General features: G+C 43.1%; 1 protein-coding gene across 13 annotated transcripts in view; it reads left to right on the plus strand.

Annotated features, from left to right (window-relative positions):
• Positions 1–21,272, plus strand: part of TLN2 (talin 2) — a 421,358-nt gene that overhangs the window by 146,534 nt on the left and 253,552 nt on the right. For 8 of the 13 annotated variants that reach the window (XM_032417152.1, XM_032417158.1, XM_032417150.1 and 5 more), the window contains one exon: positions 21,074–21,158. The exons of 4 other annotated variants lie outside the window; for them this stretch is intronic. The gene's annotated coding sequence lies outside the window, so the exon portion shown is untranslated. Of the gene's footprint in view, positions 1–15,055; positions 15,130–21,073; positions 21,159–21,272 lie in introns of all 13 variants that reach the window. One more of the 13 variants, XM_032417149.1, reaches the window with a different exon arrangement.

Below are 21,272 nucleotides of genomic sequence, written 5' to 3' on the forward strand. Positions count from 1 at the left end.
GGTTCAAGGGACTTGGCATTTTAAAGATGTTTGAAACACATTGTCAGAGTATTTCCCTTAAAGGTAGAACCTAGGGGAAAGGTTATAAATCTTTGTGTCTTGGAGACTCAATGGAACTGTCGGGGGAAAGGGTGGATTTGGGCTGAAAGACGTTGGAGTGGTTAGCAGATAATGCCTCCCCTGGGGTGGTGATATTTCTGACGAAGACTGGCAGGACCTTGCTTGAATACTGTGTGCCTTTATAGGGAATCATAAACTCTGGCAAGAGTCTGAACTGGTTTGTAGCGGAAGAGGACAGTTTGGTTTAAGACCTCTGGAACTCCCTCTTGTCTTCTGTAGTTCTTAAGATGTAACTATTCAGATGTCACTGTTGTCTATTGAATTAAGTTCTGTGAGCCCTTGATCGAGGACATGAGCATTTTTATATACCTAGTTATTGTCTAATTAAACTCTGTAAGGTATTGGGGCCAAGAGAGAGGGGGCTGACCGTGCCTGCGGCTGGGGCAAGGAATGGGGCCCTTGCTGCAGCAGGCTGAGCCAGGCCTGGTAGGGCTGAGTGGTGGTAGGGAGTGTGCTGGAGGGGAAGGGACAGACCTCATGGTGCGTAGGGAGGCAGAGTAGGGGGTGTGTGGACATGGGGCTGAAGACATGGGCTGCAGAGTTGGCTTTCAGTTACGGTACTGGCTCTTCCACTGAGTGGCCAAGTGACTTGGGGCAGACTGCCCAAACCACTCTATGCCTCAGTTTCCTCAGGAGCTGTACCAACCAGGACATTCTCTTCTTAGGTGCTACACTAAGCAAGTGTTTTCAGGCCTATATATGTAAGAGGGGGCAATTTAAAGAAAATGTAGAGAATGACGAAATCAAAACTCAGACTAAGTAGTTACTTCTTAATGTTGTTGAAGGCATATAGCGTTCAGCCTATGGGAAATCCTTAGTAAACGGCAGCAAAGGTGGTTGATGATGACAGTCTCTTATCAGAGGGCCCCCAAGGTGTTGGGGTTGTTCTCACAGACCCTTTGGGAAGAGTTGTTTCTTTGGCTGATGTTCTGCCCCATGCCAGACAAAAACACTCTCTATACCATGCCCCAGAGCTAGTTCTCTGGAAAAGATCCTTGGCCTTCAAGGCTGAGCACCTGTCCTCAACTCCCATTTTCCTCAGCTCTTTAGGGACTGTGGAAAGGAGGATGTTCTTGTCATAGGTGTCCTTGACCTGGCCATTCTGAGATGCTGGGGTTGGACAAGCCCAGTGTTAGACCATGTAGTAGTTTCTGACGGCTGCCTTAGCAAGTTACCCCAAACTGGGTGACTTATGTGTGCGGGGGGGGGGTACTTTTTCCAGTTCTTAGCTGAGACCCCTTATAATAAAAGATTAAAAGGAGAAAAACAAGTTTATTAACCTTTATACCTCATGGATACGTGAGAGATACACATGGGGTAAAAATGAGTAATTGTAAGAGGTAGTTGAGAATTCAGGCTTAAACATGTTAATAGGGAAAGGGAGGGGAATGTAGGTCTCTTAGGGAAGAATAAGTGATTTTTAGGAAAGATGAATGGGCCCTTTGAAGAATAGATGGGTTTTTGTTTGTTTGTTTTGTCAGAGTTTGGGTGTGGTGTTGACTTCTAGTCTCCTTTCTTGAATGAGTCAATCTTCTGTGGTTGATAAAACTCCTGGGGAGGGGATTTATACAATTGAATTTATTTTGGATAATTTGTTTTTAGGCAGATAAGTGGTGTTGACAGAAAGCCTCTTCTTGTATTTACTGTTTTTCACCTGCCTATAGCCTATAGCCCAAGTACACCAAAGTAGCATATTTTGGGGTGGCATATTTTGCTGCCTTTCATTCACAACAACAGAAATTTACTCTCTCACAGTTCTGGGGGGTTAGAAGTCCAAAATCAGGGTATTGGCAGAGCCATGCTCCCCCCAAAGGCTCTAGTGAAGAATCATTCCTTTCCTCTTCTTGTGGCCACCTCACTCCAAACCTATACCTCTGTCTTCATATGGACTCACCTTCTCCTTGTCTTCTCTTCTGGCTCTTAACAAGGGCACTTCTCATTGGATTTAAGACCTGCTCATGTAATCTGGGATGATTGCTTCTCAGTATCTGCAATATCAAGATGTAAATCTACAAACTTTTTCCAAATCTGGTCACATTCACAGGTTTCAGGGATTACGACATGGCCATATCTTTTTTGGGGGTCACTACTCAACCATTACAGGCTAGAGGTTGGGTCTGTGTCCTTATGGGAGGACCAAAGGGTCTGCTGCAACATTGTCCTCTGTACCCCAAAGTCATGGACCCTTGTGGCTGGGCATCTCTGGCCTGACCTTTCTGGGTCTAAAGCCTCAACTCTTTCTAGGAGAGGCCAAAAGATTGAGAAAGTTTCTTCCAGAGGCAGGAACATAAGCCCAAGCATTTGGTGCCCAGGATTGCTAGGACATTAGGATTGCCGTCTCAGGCACACTGTAGTGCCCAGACTTTCTTGAAGGGGTAGCATCTGGAGTTCCTCTGTGAGGTTGGTACAGTCTTAAGCCAGAAATCCTTGCTGCTTATGTAAGCAGGTGAACTTCACGATAGTTACTGTAGCTATAGTTCAATTTTTGTGGTGAAGTGCAATGGCTGTGAACTACAGGACTCCGTGGCCTATGAGAAATCTGGTGATTGTGAGGGTTAGGTGCAGCTGAATTTCTGTTACCAGAATTCCTTATGTAAACACGCTACACAGGTAAACGCAAACAGTAGAGTTCAAATAAGAAACTATTCTTGGTCATGGTGGAGGTCAGTTGTGGGCTATATTTCAGAGTTAACAATCAAGCTAAAGAGAGTCCCTCCTGGCTTTAAAGCTACTGTTGATGGAACAATAATAACGTGTGAGTTGCTCTTCCTTTCTGCTTTCTTCAGGTCAAAGCACTGTTAAATTCTTTGATGATAATTGTTCTCTTCCTTCTGTCTTCCCGACATTCCTTCTTCCTGTGGTTCCCCCTTTTCTTTGCTCTTCTCAAGACTCCACTGCTATTAAAAATGTTAACAGGATTCCCCTGTTGATAGGAACTTGTTTCCAAAGTGATTTCAAGTGGTTCCATCCAAAACCTTAGGTGGTTTTTGCAGATTGATCTTCTTGGACCGCTCTCCTCCTTTGCCTCCCATGGGGAAGGGTGCCAGACTATTCCTTGGCTCTCTTCCAAGTGTGTCCACAGCCAGTTGGTTTCTAGTTCACCAAGAGCAGAATAATCTTGGGTAAACATGGCCGTTGGAAAAAAAGCAAATATTGGTCTTGGCAATTGTAGTCTCTCAAGTGTTTGGCCCCTCGTGTTAGTGGACAAAAGAGAGTTACACTAGAGAATGTGGCATCAAATATCACATCTGGTTAAAGAATATTGGTAGAAATATATAAAAGATTTGTAAAAGATCATGTCAGTTCTTTATCTTTTTCTCCCCCGTCCCTCTTTGTCTCCCTGTCTCTTTCTCCCCCTCCTTGCCTCTCTGAACAAGTTTGAAAATTCCTTTAACACTTAATTCTACTTGCTTAAGCCAAGTCTTCTCAACTTTAACTTACTGACATTTTTTTAGGCCAGATAATTCTTCGTTGTGTGGGGCTCTTCTGTGTGTTGCAGCATGTGGAACAGTGATCTTGGTTTCTAACCATCAGATGCCACTAGTACCCCTCCCCAGTTGTGACAACCAAATATTCTTCCAAACCATGCCAGCATTTCCCGAGGGCCAGTTACCCATGGCTGAAAACCACTGGCTTAAGACCATTCTTCCCAGAGTGGTAGCATAAGATGTCTTGAGTTTGGTGATGGAAGGGTGTCTGGATGTAGGGAGGAGTGGTGGCGGGGGTCCGTTGACGGTTACTTCTTGAGAGTCCCCTTCTAACCCAGCTGTCCTCAATATGATCATGATGTGGGTCTCACAGAAGTGAGGGCTGTTGGTGATTATCAAATCACCATTATTTGCTATTAACTTTTAGAGCAGGTATTACCTATTTTTTGCCCCTGGATTATTGCCATTTTTCTGGTGGTTTTAAAACGGGGAGGCCAGTCACAATGATAGTGCTCCAGAGATGGGCCTGACACTTGGCACCTTTCCATTGCTTGATTCCTCAACTGGGCAACAAAGCATGACAGGAGTCTATTGCCCATCATGCCTGTGAATCAGTCATACTTACTTCATGTCATCAGAGGGGAAGGTGCCAAATTTTGATGTCAAGGTGACACACTGATTGGGCAGATGTAGTCCGGGGACCTTCTCAGGCGTCACTGCATGTATGTACAGCCAGCAAGTCTTGCTTCTTTAGACAATTTGAAATACTCTATCTCAATGGAACTGTTACAGGAACTACCTTTAAAGCCTGAAGCATCTTCATCACACTTTCAGAGTTTGGAGTTTGTTGCAGAAATGTCATTGTCCTAACAGGTGAAATTTCACCTAATTAGGTGAAAGTCAGTGTACTGTACCTTCATGTGTCGCCTCCAGTTTGTTTTTTAATTGGAAATGGCAGACATCCGCCGAGGTAGGAAGAACAGTGCGAACCCCCACGTACACATCACCCAGCTCCCATGGTTAATACATGATTGATTTTGTTTTGTCAAGAACCCCTCCTTCTCCACTCGATTATTTTGAAGTAAACCCTCCACCTAGCATTTCGTCTGTGTACATGTATATATATTTCAGTATGCAACTGTAAAAGGTGGAGGTTCTTTTCGGAAGTGTAATTATTATCCCTAAAAATACATGAACTAGTTTTAAACCTAAAAATGTTTAATACTAAATGTCTATCCGTTTGGTTGATAAGTCGCTCAGGTCTCTTGCAGTCTACTCTGTATTCCCTCTCCATTGAATCACAGCGTCCCAGGGCAGGACAGGGACCGGGCTGTCTTTCATTCTCTTTGTGTCCTCATGTATTAAGGTGTAGAGATGCCGCAGCTGTTGCCTGGCACTTGGTAGGAACCTAACAGGTACCTCTTTTGCTTCTAGTTCTGTAAGTTAGGTTCTTCCTTCTGGGTTCTTGGGCTTAACATGATACAGAACCCTTTTCTCAAAAGAAATGCTCAGCTTGCAGGTGCTTTCTATTGTCTGGAAGCTCTTCCCCACATGTGTGCCCTTAGGTGGGCTGCTGACAGCACCCCCCCCCAAAAATGAAAACTTTTTCCCCCCCCCCCGCCAGACTTTTCATGCCAGAATATGTGGTACCAGCCAGAGGTCTGGAAGTACATGAGAGGTTAGTATCTGCTGACTCTACATTCTGTCAGTGGCCAAACTGCACCCAAATGCTGCTTCCCAGCGCTTTCGTTCGAGGCTGCTTTCCCTGCCCCAGCCTTTCCTGCCCTGTGGGCCACCCGACTCCCTGCTGCCACCTCACAGCTGCCCTCCCGACGTGTCCATCCGCTCCTCCTGCGCCTTTCTCTGTCTTGGCCCGGTGGCTGCTCCTTAGCCATGTGCGTCTCTCCTGGCCAGCCCTGGCTTCATCAAGAAGCGCCTCTGGCTGTGAACCCATGAACGTCCCAGCTCCTGAACGGACTCTTGACTGGCTCTCTGTTACCGCCTTACCTTCCAGTTTTCATAGCCCCACCCTGAGTGAGGTGTGGTTTGTCCAGAAATCGTGCCCCTGGACATTGTCTGCTCACCCTGATGGCACCCTGTTTACACGTCCTTCGCCTGTTCTTTGACCTCACTGAAACCTCCCTATTGAAACTCCCACTCTGTTAGGCTCCCCGCTTTCACTTCCTCCTTCCAGTAGGCCTTCTCTGAGGGACTCGAGCTCCCTGATGCCCTCGCCCTGAGCCCTGGCGAATAAAGGCCTCATGGCCACCTCTGGGGACCCATCAGAGATGCACACATGATGACCACCACCTCTGCTCAGCCCTCTTTCCATGTGCTGTCCTTCTAGGGGCCTCTGGTCCATGCATGCTTGGGTTCTTCCAGGAAGTATGCAGACTTATCACCTTGTTTTTAGTCCCTTTACACCATCCCCTCCTCAGTACCCCCTTTTCAGAGAGCATGCTCCTCCCATCTCCAGTGGAAAATACAGGTCCCCAGGTGCCACCTGTCAGGCTTCTCTCCTCTGTTGCTGCCAGTGTCCAGGCTTGGGGAAGTTCTCTCCGGTGGAAGTGTCTCCCCCTTCCCATCTCCCATAAGGTCCCCTTGCTCCAGGAATCCCCCTCCTCTTCTGGGCTGTGGCTTCTCCTTTCCTTCAGTCTATAGCTTACTGGAATTCCCGAACCTTTGAACAGCAAAACCAACTCTCCCTTAACTCCGAGGGGTATTCGTTATTAACCGTCTGTACTGATGAGGACACTGAGGCTTGGAGGGAGAGTGGCTGCCCAGGGTCCTAGACGGCTGCTTAGTGCCAGTGCTGGGGAGGAGCGCCGCTGCCTGGCTCCCTGCTCTGGTCACCAGCCTCGGGTCTGAGCTACCGGCAGGACGCAGCCTTGCTAGGAGCCCCTCCGTTGGCTGGAGCCAGGGCTAAGGAGCCAGTGTTGAGACCAAATGTAACGGAAGTGACTGCTAGTCTTGAGAGTCAGTTGCTCAAAACCCTCTGTACATGGTCGGTGCCTATGGATTAGCTCCTTACCTACGAGTTTTTAGCTTTTAATCTCCACTTGGCTTTTAAGAAACACTTTAATTTTCACCTGTGGGGAGAAAACACTTGACATTTGTGCTTCGTTGAGGTGTAATCATTCCACGTATGAACTTGAGTTTGTATATAATTGAATATTTCTGAAATTGGGACCCATCACCACTGGATTATAGCAGCACCATGTGGTTTATAATCCATGGCATATAATTGAAGAAAGAGGGCATTGTAATTGTAGATGTACAAATATGACTGTGTTACAGATCCTCATCTGAGCTATGTCCTGGAAATTGTTCTGTTTTACTCACTCTCCCCTAAGTGGTAGTTTTTCTTCCCTAAAAACAGAGCCCCAGCTCCCTTCCCGCTTGTGCTTTCTTCTGCCCCCAACTCTTAAACGTGGAGAATGAGATGACCAGGAAATTGGGGTTTCTGGTGAGTAGGTTTAGTGTTTCTGAAATGAAGGGTCAGTTAATTTATAATTTGTTTTGGACTGGCCTACTTCTGCAAAATGCAATAAAAATGAAATATTTGAGAAAAATACAAAATAGAAGCATTTTTTAATCACATTTAGCCAACATGAATTGTTAAATTGCTATAATAGTTTCCAAATGTTTACTCTCCATTTCTGTACTTCAGACCAGTCACACACTGGTGGTGGGCAGACCACCCTTTGGGTACCATTGGGCTAGATAATGGAGGTTTTACTTAGTTCCTCTATTTCCATGGAGTCATGGAAAAAAGAAAAAAGGTCCAACTTACTCTGATCCCTGCTGACCATTAGGAAAACATAACTGGCAAGCACCCTGAAGTCCACTGACCTTCAGAGGTCAGGCATAATGTTTGACTTTTCCTTTAAAAAAGAAAATCAGGGGCACCTGGGTGGCACAGTTGGTTGAACATCTGACTCTTGGTTTCCGTTCAGATCGTGATCTCAGGGTCCTGGGATGGAGCCCCGAGTTGGGCTGTACACTTAGTGTGGAGTCTCCTTGGGATTCTCTCTCCCTCTCCCTTCTGCCCCTCCTTCCCCCCCGCCCCCACTCAGGCACTCTCTCTCTTTAAAATAAATAAAACTTAAAAAAAAAAAATCAGGGGAGCCTGGGTGGCTCAGTCATTAAGCATCTGCCTTCGGCTCAGATCGTGATCCCAGGGTCCCGGGATCGAGCCCCGCATCGGGCTCCCTGCTCGGCAGGAAGCCTGCTTCTCCCTCTCCCACTCCCCCTGCTTGTGTTCCCTCTCTTGCTGTATCTCTCTCTGTCAAATGAATAAATAAAATCTTTAAAAAAAAAAAATCAGTGTTCAGTACTCAGTTAAATCAGATGTTCATGATTTCATCCCCTGTAAACGAGTAGAAGGCAGGTGAGTGGCTCTCCTGGTTTATGGAAGATGCCCAGCCCTCCCTTGTCTAAGAGTAGAAATGTGGGTCTGTATATTTTCTCAGCTGCATAGAGTGTAATTTTAATACCCAAGGTCATAACAGCCAGAAGAAATGTTATCATATTCCGATTGTGAGATAAAAAAAATATGGACTGGGAATTGCTTTTTAAATAGCACAACATTTAAATATTTTGATTCTCATTCTGAAGGGGTCTATCTGATGATTACGTGGTATTTTATGCTCAAGGTAGCTGTAATGGTCTTACTGGAACACTTAAATATTCAAATCTTAATGGGAATTGGCAGGAACCATTAGGGGAAGCATACAAGATAATCAAAAACAAGTCCAAGTGAATTAACTTTAGCTTTAGGGTTATATTCAAGTAACTCTAGTTAGGCTGGGTTAACCTGAAACATATTTATGCCATTATGAAAAGGAATTAGAATCTAGAGAAGCACTGTACTAGAAAGGAGACTTAAAATTTTAGATTTTCTTTTTTTTTTTAATTTTATTTTTTTAAAGATTTTTAATTTATTTATTTGATGGAGAGGGAGCACCAGCACAAGCAGGGGGAGCAGCAGAGGGAGAGGGAGAAGCAGGCCTCCCCGCTGAGCAGGGAGCCCGATGCGGGGCTCGATCTCAGACCCTGAGATCATGACCTGAGCCAAAGGCAGAGGCTTAGCCGACTGAGCCACCCAGGTGCCCCAGAATTTTAGATTTTTCTAATGGCCACATTTTAAAAAGGTGAAATTAAATATATTTTATTTAACCCAGTACATCAAAATGTTAACATTTCAAAAGACATAAAAATTATTGATGAAGTATTTTACTTCTTTGTACTAAGCCTTCCAAATCTCTGGACTTAACACTTACTGCACACGCTGATACAGAGTAGGTACACGTCCAGTGCTCCCCAGCTTTGTGTGGCTAGTAGCCATAATATTGGGTAGTACAGATACGGAGAATCAAAGGCCACCGTGAGGTACACAACTTGCACAATGCCCTGAGTAGTTTTATATTTGAATTACGAGTTGGTCCAAAATAATTTTTTAATGATTTTAGTTACCTTAGAGGGGACCACAGTGGATGCTCTGGGGAGTCATCCTTCCCCAAAGGCCTCTGGCCACCTGCATCAGTGATTTTTAACAGATCAGTTCTGTGGGTAGACTGGTTATCTCACCTCAGGGCAGGGGAGGAAGCATGAGAATTGCTTTTACTGATTCTCTACGGGTAGAGACAAGAGACTCAAGTAGGGTTCTACTTCTTTTTTTTGTTTTTTTTGTTTTTTTTAATTTCAAGAGATTGAGGAAGAAGAAGAATGGAAAGTTTTGTTGTTTTTTTTTTAAATATAAGGGTATTATGGAAGAAACTTGGTTCTAGAGAAGACTTTGCTACTAGAATATGTATTTGTTCTTTTTCACCAAGAGCAAGTAAAGGCTAAGTTACCCCAGTTAGTGGAGCCATTGCTGGGAATGCCAGAGAAACATATAAAAGTAGAAAGTCCTAGTTATGCCCAAGCAGACGACCTGGAGCATCAGAGACCTCACGTCCTGAGTTTCCTCCTTGGGAGCAGGGATCTCTGGGCAGAGAGTGGTGGGGCGGGGGGGAAGTCCTGTCCACACTCACCCAGCCAGCTCCTGTAGTGCCAGGATTCCTAACTCGGGCCTGTTGAGTCCCTATTAGGTCATCCGGGTCTTGCTGTGTGCAACAGGGAACGGGGTGGCTCTAACTCAGATAGGCATAAGTTTAAATTTTTTCTTTTTTAAAGATTTTATTTATTTATTTATAGGACAGAAACACAGTGAGAGAGGGAACACAAGCAGGGGAAGTGGGAGAGGGAGAAGCAGGCTTCCCGCTGAGCAGGGAACCCGATGCGGGGCTCGATCCCAGGACCCTGGGATCATGACCTGAGCCGAAGGCAGATGCTTAATGACTGAGCCACCCAGGCGCCCCAGTTTAAATTTTTTCTAAGTGACAACAGCTTTCTTCATTTTCTGATGAAAAATACTCGTTTTATAAAACTGTTAGGATGAAATGGTATGGTATTTGGTATTTGCCTCAAATGAATGGCCAGTGAGGGTGATTGGCACAGAGCCGGGAGAGGCTCTGGATGAAATGACTGCCCGTGAATTGGTAACCGTGGAATCAGAAGGATGCGGACTTAGGGGTTCGTTAAAATATTCCCTTTACTTCATGGGTGTTTGAACTTTTTAGCAGGAACTCTTAAGTATTTACATGGTGCGTGAAGTTTTAAAGAAAATATCTGAAACTCCACCACTCAGAAATAACTGCCCTTAATTTGAAGCCATTATTTGAAAACCACATACTATAATTACGAATGGCGAAAATGTCCCGAAAGGAATACAGGAAAGCGGTGGGTCCTTGTTTTCTTTTGTTTTAAAGATTTTATTTTTAAGTAATCTCTACACCTGTGGTGGGGCTTGAACTTATAACCCCGAGGTCAAGAGTTGCACGCTCCACCAACTGAGCCAGCCAAGCCTCCCGTGAGTCTTCATTCTTGCTCTGAGATTTTATGCCAGTTATATAGCCAGGAGGTCACACATGGGAAGAAGAAAGTTGGTATTTCTTACAGGCATGTTTGCCCTGGCCTTATGCTTCTGTGGTCCTTGGGTTGGCTTGTGAGGGACGTTTTCCTCTCTGCCTTTTGCACGGGAGTGAGGTGAGGCTCAGAGGACCCACACTGCCCATGTTGACCCTGCAGGAGTGTAAAGGAACCAGTATGCCACTGGCCCTGGTGACCCAGCACCAGGCTCTGCACTGAGCACTGGAGTATACCTTACCTGACATAGTCGTAGAACCCTGTAGAACCTGTATTAGAATGAATACAACATGATGTAATGAATCGCCAAATTACACAGAGAAATCTACAAGATCCCTGGAAATTGAGAGGACAGCAAGAGTAGGGGAGACCTACTAATATGTAAAGAATCTAGCCAGATGAGGAAAGATAAGAGGAATTTAATTTTTGAAAAATTTGTCAGGTGGCAATTCATGAAGACCCAAGTGCACATAGTAGGAGATGTTAGGGCAGCAAAAGTGCTTTTGAAAGATGAATTTTGAGGGATACAATAGCTACTAATCAGAGCCAAGTGATGATATGTTCTTACTTATAAAAAGTAAGTGTCCCTGATTTTCACATTGTGTATACCTGAGTAGCTAGTTTGTACTTGATAAGCCAAACCATCCTTCCAAATGACCCGATGTTCTTGTTTGTGGTCCTTATTTTATGTTGCCCAGAGGCTGATGAAATTTCACAGTGCACTTTGATTCTTGCCATTGCTTTTATGTTGTCATACGTTGGCTCATGGCACCCAGGCAACCATGCATCGAGGGCTGGAGGAATGAGCCATTCTGTGCGTTTGTGGGAGTTCAGCACGTCTCCTAAATAGGATGCCCATTCCTTCTCCTGGGTGCAGCCTTGGGATATTCTATTACAGTTGATGAGTTTTCCACTGCTGAGGAAAACCAGATGGCTTACCACTTGAGGAAGTCACATTTTCTCGTCTCGTCCTTTAGTTGAGTTGTTACACTACAGAAGCAGTTCTTAAGGTGCTAGTATGGGCGAATAGCCCTCAAATTAGAGGCTGAGGTGGCAGTGGGAATAAAAATAAGGAGGTTACAGCTACTTAGGGTCAGTTCTAGCAGGTTAGAACACTGCCCGGGCAGCCCCTGCTTAACCTCACTACTCTGTTACGTACAAGTGATGTAGAGGTGGCCCCTGGATTCTTCATCACTGTTTCTAATGCCCAACCCCCCTTGTCTCACACTCGCTCTGTCCCTGGGCTCTTCCCTACGGTGGTGAGGGCCCCTGTAGGTATTTCCCTGGCTTTGGTGCCTCGGGGGTGGGGGGGCATATGGAGAACCAACACCTCACCTTCCTTTCTTGCTTTAAAAAAATTTTTTTTTAATGTTAATTTTTTTTCACAGATTTTTTTTTTTTTTTAGAGCACTTTTAGGTTCACAGCAAATGGAACAGAAAGTATGCAGTTTCCATATACCCACTCACCACACACGTACACAGCCTCCCCAACTACCAGCATCCCTTACCAAAGGGTACGTTTGTTAGAATCAGTGAACCTTTGTGGACACATCATAATCACCCAAAGTCCATACTTCACATTAGGGTTCACTGTTATACATCAGACATGTGTTGTACATTCTGTGAGCTCTGACAAATGTATAATGACATGTATCCACTATTACAGTATCATACGGAGTAGTTTCACTGCCCTAAAAACTCTATTCCATCTATTCATCCCTCCCTCTCTCCAGTCTCTGGCAACCACTGGTCTCTTTACTCCATAGTTGTACCTTTTCTGGAATGTCCTATGGTTGGAATCCTATAGTACGTAGCCTTTTCACAATGGCTTTCCACTTAGTAACATGCATTTAAGTTTCCTCTGAGTCTTTTTCATGGCTGATAGCTCATTTCCTTTTAGTGCCAAATAATATTCCACTGTACGGTTGTCCCTTTGTGGTATCTTCACTGCAGCTTTTCACCCCACCTTTCTAAGACATGCTCAGGTAGTCGATGATAACATTTGCCTCTTCTTGTACCTCTAGTTCCACTGTTGGTACTCGGCGTGGCTTCGTGCTCTCCCACAGAGTCCAAGTTGGAGTGACTGAGAGGACAGATTTGCTTTAGGGGTTAGGGATGAGATCATAGCTTGTAGAGGGTTATTTTTTTGTCCTGTTCTCTAATCATTGAACCTCCTAAAACCTTTGCTTGCTTTTGGGATAGGAAAGAGGGAATAAATAATAATGATATAGTTCCCTAATTAACACCGGGCCAAATAGGAGAGAAGCTTACTCAAAGGTTTGTGGCAGAAGAGTGAGACCTCAGCCAATCCCTGGGATTAAAAAAGGAAAAGGGGGCTTTAACTGGGACCTTGACTTTGAGGTACAGGGGTGACTTTGAGGCACAGGAGGGTGATCATAGAACAAGGCAGCCCCTTCTCTTCTGTACATGTATGCACGTTCACACATACCTAGGCACACACACGTTCAGACACCTGACCCAATCCTGACTGTTTGGCTCTACCCCAGCCTTTTAAAGCCCCCTACTCCAGTGTCTTGGAGTTATTAATACAAGATATATTTGATATGTGAATACTTAATGTGTGTTAGGAACTATGCTCTAGCCGAGGCTAGGACTATGGAGGAAGCCACAGTTCTTGCTTCTAAGAGCTCATAATCTAGTGGGGGACTATATACACTTAAATAGATGATTTCAACGTAACATGGTTAAGTGCAGAGAGAGAGTTGTGGTTGATGAAGTCTCCCCAGAGTAGGTGGAACTTGTTGGGCAGCCAGGTGAATAGCAGTGTGGGGAGCATATTTTAGGCATGGGAGGCTGGGGGTCAAGGGCCACCTCAGGGGAAGCAGCTTAGAGGGTGAAGGGTTTGAGAAGGAGCACCAACTTTCAGGACAGGTAAGGTGGGAGGTGAGGAAGTAGGCCCTCGAGGTCCCTGCAGCCTGGGAGCTGAGGACACAACTCAAATGCTTGTCCCAGCTGGTTTAGTCTGGGGCTGGGGGAGAGCTGGCTTGCAGGGGGCATGCAGGACTGCCACAATAGATGGGAACACAGCCCAGCTAAGATTGGGAACTGCCATAGGAAAACCCTGGCCATGAACGGCTCTGTAGCAGAAATGGGAGTAGGGAAGGGTCTAATCGATTTAATTTTTGGAGTGACCAAGGAGGAACTAGAGCAGTATTTCCCAGCTCTTTTCTTCCCTCTTCCTTAAAGAAAAAAACACAGTTGTTAGAAATTTTTCTAAAATGCCTTCACCGATTTTGTCATAGTGAATTGAGTTTGGCAAAAATGTTGAAGTTCTTATTTGTTCATTTGAAGGTATTGTAACATCCCAGGGTTATTGTAAACATTATGTTCAGAACCTTGAAATTAATAACATAGGATATTTCTTGATGTCTGTATTCCATGCTCAGTTGCTTTTTTTCAGCAAATTGGTGATAAAAGCTTTTTGGTGTGTGGTTACAGCCTTCTGAAAGATAAATGTGTTTGTTCTTCCTTTCCACAAAGGAGACTCTCTTCATAGCTCTGATTAATTGGAATTCCTAGTCATTTGAATGTTAGTTAATTGGGCTTTTATTGAGAACAATTGGCTGTAACCATATACTGAATGCGATAGTCTAGAGACAAAAATTTTCTTCTAACCCAAAAGCCATAAGGAAAAATATATTTTTTGAGGGGGGTGCAGGACACGATGGTGGAAATGAAGTGGGGGAAGATAAAACATTTTGAGAAAAAGAAATAGGAAGTTTGAGGATTTTAGAGTCAATCTAAAATAGAAACCTGTACAATGCATATTTTGGCCAGTTGATAAAGTGGTGAGTTAATGATACACTTACATGAGCTCTCTTACTTCTCTCTTCACATAGTCCAATATTGGTGGGGCACCTTTGTACCCACACTGCTCAAGGGCTGGGGGATAGCCCTGCACCAAATACAGTCCCTGTTCCCATGAACCCCACGTTCTAGTTACTCAGATTATTAATTTCGTCTGATTCTAAGTGTCTGTAAATTTGTGAGAGAAGAGGAACAGGGAATTACAGAACAAGAAGGAATTCATGGCATCTCTCAAGTTTTTCTGTCTGATAAGTGTAGAAGAGGGAGTGAGGCAACTGGTATAATCCTAGCACCCCTCCAGTCCTCATGGTAAACACGTGTTTCCCCGGCTTTGCCTTAACACTGTTTGCGTCATTAACTGATCCTTTAGGGGCATTGAGCTTAGTCATGCAATTGTGAATGTAGTAGGGCAGAGTGAGCCTTCAATAATCATTTGCATAAAAATCTAATTATAACATTTTCCTGACTGTTGTGTGAGGCACTTGTCGCAGGACATGGACCCCAGGAGTAGAGGAGTCTGTGTACAAATGAGGTTGGAGCTACTTATTCATGATCAATATTAGCATCTTAAGGGGTCCAGAATGTTCTGCATTGGAGAAACTCTTTAATGTTGTTTAAACCAGCCTTTCCCACATTTATACTGAGAATCTTTTTTCTGGTTTGTTGTTTTTTTTTTTTTTTTTTTGCATATAACACCCCTGACTTCCTAGGTTGCTGGAATACTGCTTTGAGAGGAATGCAAAGAGATTTCTGGAGCTTTTCTCTTTGCCCTGCATAGAACAAGGTAGCTTATCATTTCTCATCTCTGAGGGCCTTGGGCATTGATGCCTTGAGCTTGTGCTTGAGTTTTTTTTTGTTTTGTTTTAAGATTTTATTTATTTACTTGACAGAGAGAGAGAGAGGGGTTGAGTTTCTTTTGACCCCAGCACCCAGCCTCTAGCGGGAAAGTCAGCAGGGAGGAGGCCATGAAAACAGAATGGGGCATTTCACCTTTGGAGTCAGATACCTTCTGACAGCAGAGCTGGACTCTATAAACATTGAGCTGTACTGAGACTGGAAAACTTCTCATGGTTTCAGAAAAAAGCAGGATAAATCCTTGGCAAGTGGTAGGTGTTGTAGGACATGGGGAGAATTTTGTTTTCAAAATTTCTCTTTACTCTTTGTCTCTTCCTGTCTTTATTTTAGGGCTCCTGAAGAACTATTTGGTTTATTTGCTTCTTGGATTTTGGTTTGAGGAATTAGTAATAATATTTGTCCAATGTTAGTACTAACTTCAAGCTCAAAGTAATACAGTTGACTTATGAACAGCACTGGGGTTAAAGTTGACACCCCCGCCCCCAGTCAAAAATCTGCATGTGACTTTTGACTCCTCCCAAATTTAACTACTGATGTAACCTACTGTTGACATGAACAGTCAGTACATAGTTTGTATGTTATATGTATTATATACTATGCCCTTACAGTAAAGTAAGCTAGAGAAAAGAAAATCATAAGAGCAAATACACTTACAGTACTGTACTGTATAAAAAAAAAAAAAATCCACATATAAGTGGACCCATACAGTTCAAACCCACGTTGTTCAAGGGTGAACTGTATACCTTTCTCATCTTCAGCTAAATTTAGATTTTCTCTGCTTTGCTTGGTGTTATGTTACAAAAGCACTTTTGTTAACTTTGGACAGTAAAAATATCAAAATGTGTTCATATTGGCCCATCTCCTGATTTTTAGGCTCATGTAGATGGTGTTAGGGCAAAGCTTGTGTGTATTGTTACACTATGCCCTTTTATTTTTTTTTTTTTTAAGATTTATTTATTTGAGAGAGAGAGAGAGAGCATGCATGAGCGGGAGGGTCAAGGGAGAGGGAGAGAGAATCCCAAGCGGACTCTAAGCTGAGCATGGAGCCCGACGTGGGGCTCCATCTCAGGACCCTAAGATCTCGACCTGAGCCAAAACCAAGAGTTGGACGTTCAACCAGCTGAGACATCCAGGCGCTCCACTATACCGTCTTTTTTTTTTTTAATTTTATTTTATTATGTTATGTTAATCACCATACATTACATCATTAGTTTTTTGATGTAGTGTTCCATGATTCATTCATTGTTTGCGTATAACACCCAGTGCTCCATTCAATACCCCGTCTTTTAGTGAAATGTTAGGGCAGAGGTGTTCTTAGCTGCTTCGGATATGTACCACATAGCGAGATTCCTGCCACAAGCCTTGTGAAGGCCCTTTATGGCTAGAAACCTTGCCTCCTCAGATCCCCATTCACCTTGGCCCCACACTGCTATGTGGATTATGCTGAGTGAAATGTGGAAAACAAGTGTCCATAAAACCCTCACAGTGAAAAAATACCTTGTATGGTCTCAGTCAGATTACTTAATATGAGTTTTGTTTCTTCAGTGCTGTTAAGATGATAATCAGTAGTGGATGTACCATTTTGGGGGCACTTTGCTCTAAGGCACTGAGTTAAGAACTTTATATATTCTCATTTTTTTAAAGATTTTATTTGACAGAGAGAGAGCACAAGTGGTAGGGGGAGGGGCAGAGGGAGAAGCAGACTCCCCACTGAGCAGGGAGCCCAACGTGGGGCTCGATCCCAGGATCCTGGGATCATGGCCTGAGCCAAAGGCAGACGCTTAACTGACTGAGCCACCCAGGCGCCCCTATACATTCTCATTTCATTTCTGTGTCTGAAATATCGAAGTATTACTATATCTGCTCTGGTGATGAGTGACCAAGGACTCTTGAGAGGTGTGTTGGAGCTTCTTGGAGCAAGGAGCACGTGGTCCAGGATACAAAAGCACTTAAGTCCAGTCATAATGTCCTGCTGGTGGTGACAAGTCAGTAGCTTTTGCCGCCTTTTGGTCACAGCTACCTGTGCCTCTCTCAAAATGCTCAGAAAAGGTACAACATGGGAGCTGCCAAATGATATATCAGATGATGATTCAAAGAAGTCTATTTTAAGGTGGAGGTCCTTAAATAATATTCTTCTGGTACCTTTAAATTAAGTTTCTATTTAATTGGAAGGGTCTTATGCATGTTAAAAATAAGCACTTTTAATAAGTAAGTGTCCTAGGTAGATACATATTCTGTTCCAGAGTTCTTTTAGGAACCTTACTATGGTCAGGCAATGAACAGTGAGTTTCTACCATGGGCTGTTCCCATCAGTGCTCCCACCAAGTTTGATTCTTGAGTATTGCTGATTGCTTTAGATGGACTATCTTCTTTAATCCTCACAAACAGCTCTTGTGCTGGGCATTATTACAGAGGAGGAAACTGAGGCACAGAGAGGTTGAGGCACATCAAGGCCAAGTGACGGGTAAATGACAGATCCAGGATCATTCTCTACCTTTAACCACTGTGCTCCCCTAAATGCAATATTTTGTCTCAAATCCTGATGTGTCTCAGCCTCAGATGTAGACTTGTCTGGCTCCCCATTCCCCTGCCCCCAACTATCCATTTGGAAAGAGGCCTTTGGACTGAGGAGGGGTGAGAAGAAAGAGGCCAGGGGATGTCCCTGGGTGGCCTGTGCGTTTGTCTGAGTTATGCCCTGGAGACACAGATCCTTGGTTAAGGCTCATGATTACTCATTTCTGAAATGGGATAGTGGTTCTTGTCCTTTTGTCTACTTTCTAGGGACATTGTTTTTGGGAGAGAGGGAGCCTCCAGGAGATGGAGAAGGATTAATTAGATTTGTACTTTACATCCAACACACCTATAAAGGGATTTGTATGTCTACAAGGGATTATAGCTTTTTAACCAGGTTTATAATTTTGGTATTAGGAGGATTCATGCATTATGTGGAACTTCTCAACCTTTAAAAATAGGGCAATGAGAAGAATAAATTTGTTTGCTGGAGATAAATGGAACATAATGGTCCTATTATGGGAAAACATTACTGTATTTTATAGTCTAAAAGAAAAAAAAAAGGCTTTTCATAGATAAACATAATCCAATAAAAATAAATCAGTGAAGTGGTTAAAACATTATAGTGGAGGAGGGGCGCCTGGGTGGCTCAGTCGGTTAAGCGTCTGCCTTCGGCTCAGGTCATGATCCCAGGGTCCTGGGATCGAGCCCCACATCGGGCTCCCTGCTCTGCGGGAGGCCTGCTTCTCCCTCTCCCACTCCCCCTGCTTGTGTTCCCTCTCTCGCTGTGTCTCTCTCTGTCAAATAAATAAATAAAATCTTTAAAAAAAAAAAAATTATAGTGGAGGATATTTTAACCATAGAAATGCCCCATCTGGACAAGTATGTCCCATTTGTTTTTATTCTTATTCAAATAGTCTTTTCATCAGTTCTCTTATCAGTCAGGAATGAATCTACCTGTCTCTTGAAAGAGTTTTGCCTTTGTTCTACTAGCTTTGAGTCTCTTGCTTCAGTTTCTTCAGCTGTAGGTCATAAACATTACATGACATTGTATGTGATAAATCTTCATTCTTGTGATTACACGGTTTACTGAACTATTTTCAAATGGGATGGGATGATTGAGAAGATGGAAAATAAAAAGCAGCGCTGTATTATGTGGTACTCGTTTGGTCACAAGTAACCAACTAAATTGAGCTGCTTACCTTCAAAAAGGGGGGGGGGCATTTATAATAAGGATACAAGTGTGTCTTAGAAACCCAAATGCCAAGACGGGGTGGCTCTGGGGAATGAACAGGAGCTGGAGATGAGGAAGGGAACTCTAGTCAGGGTTCATTACAAGCACATTTGTGATACAAATGTCACTAGCTGGAGGGAAAACTGACAAAAAGCAAGTAGAAATCTATGTAGTGTAACACTTGACACTTGAGCATGGGATTTAAATACGGCTCCATTGTATTCTTTGGAAAAATGCTCATTATAAGAAATTCAAACAGTATTAGAAGTGAAAATCCTCTGAAATGTCAATAATCAGGGGTAATTGTAACTGTTTTGATAAACATCCTTCTAGATAAGTCTTAGGACATCTGGGAACATGCACATACAAATGGAATCACGGTGTGCATGGTCATTTACCTATTTTATTCACGTGGATATCTTTTCATATCAATAAATACAGACCTACCTCTATCATTATTTCCAGTGTCTGTATGGTTTATTTCACATGTCTCCTGTTTGTGAATCTTGAGGACATTGACTTGTTTTCTCTCACAATTACTAATAATGCTATGTATGTCCACCTTTCCACTTATACAGTTAGTTAACTACTTTGAGTAAATCCTTAGAGGTAGCAATGCTGGATCAAAGAATGTGTCATTTCACACGTGGACAAAATAAGTGGTGGGTTACATCATGAGCTACGTCTGTAACATTGGCTGTTACCAGTCTTTGACATCTTTATCAGTCTGACAGGTTAAAAAACCCTCAATTTTCTAAAGTTGTATTTTTTCATTGTTAGTGTAGTTGATTATTTTTTCACATGTTTATTGCTATTATAATTCTTTTCATGGAAAGTTTATTGGCTTTGTCCATTTCGAGGGGAGTATTGTCTTACTGCTTAATTTTTTGCTTAATAAGGATAGCAACCTTTATGTGTATGTTGTGTAAATATTTTACCTAGTTTCTTATTTCACCCTTGGATGGAAATATCACCTTTTGTTCTTTGCTTTTATTTTTGACTTAATTTTGCCGTTCATAAATTTAAGGTTTTTTTTCATAAATTGGAGATTTTATAAAGGTAACCAGCCAAATGTCTCAGTCCTTTATAGTTTCAGTTTTCGATGTCAGGTTTATTTTTATTTATTTTTTAAAGATTTTATTTTTAAGCAATCTCTGCAGCCAATGTGGGGCTCGAACTCACAACCCCGAGGTCAAGAATCGTGCGCTTTACAAACTGAACCAGCCAGGCGCCCCTGATGTCATGTTTAGAAAGGCCTTTTCTGTCTGTATATTATAAAATTATTAGTGTATTCTTCTCGTACTCCTCTGATTCTATTTGGAGTTTATTTTTTCATTGGTAGAGATCTAGACTGTTCTTTCCCTCCTCGATAGCTAACCAGCACCATTTATGAACCAGTCTCACACACCTACCCAGATATGATTCCTTATATACTTGGTGTATTTCATATGAATACTTGGTTCTGTATCTGGCTGTTCTGTTTCATTGATTCACATGCATGTTGTCCCTCAGATACCTGTTTGTTAACTGTGGCTGAGACATTTTGATTTTTGCAGTTAATGGTGCTGCTTCTCTGCTTCAAATTGGGTTTCCAGGGACTGAGGTGCTAACTGGTCAGTTGTGAATGGCTCAGAGAACTGGGAATGGATGGGATCAGTTGAAGCAAGAAGGGGCCACTTCACAGACACGTTAGAGAAACTACGTAGGAATAGGGTGAATGAGATAAGAAGAGCTCATATAAACTAATTTTAAAAAGGACTAAGAGTGCCTGATCTCTGTTTTAAACACTGGGGGTGGGGGCAAGTGGGTGAGGAAATGTATATATGGGGTCTTTGTTTAAATTTGAAACCATTAAGTAGTTCTACCACAGGGAAGGGGAAAAAAATGTGTTTTTACCTCTTTGCCAACAGTAACATAATTTTGGTCTTTGAAATAACTGTCTTGGGACCTCAATTCCCTGTTGGTAAAGAGAATTCCCAGCCCATGTGTTGTAGCGGAAATTCATTGTTTCCTGAGTTACTTCCTTTCATGCTTAGTGTGGGGGGAAATGACCAATGTATAGATTGAGATTTTTTTTCTCCAAAAACTGACATCTCTAACATAACTTGATTCCGATGATTTTTATTAGTTTTAGGTATTGCTGTTGGAAGGCTTCTCAGATGCTTTAGGATATCTTCAGGGAAATCAACTCTTTACGTAAACTGAGAATTCAGGTGAGTCCTTGAAAAAAAATATATCTTCTTATCATTAGCTGCTCCCCTGCATTGATAAAAACATAAGTGTTGAAACATTGTCACTTACACTGTCTCATTTGACATTTTCTGAGG

Source organism: Phoca vitulina, unplaced genomic scaffold, assembly GCF_004348235.1.
Source record: "Phoca vitulina isolate PV1807 unplaced genomic scaffold, GSC_HSeal_1.0 scaffold20, whole genome shotgun sequence".
Taxonomy (NCBI): domain Eukaryota; kingdom Metazoa; phylum Chordata; class Mammalia; order Carnivora; family Phocidae; genus Phoca; species Phoca vitulina.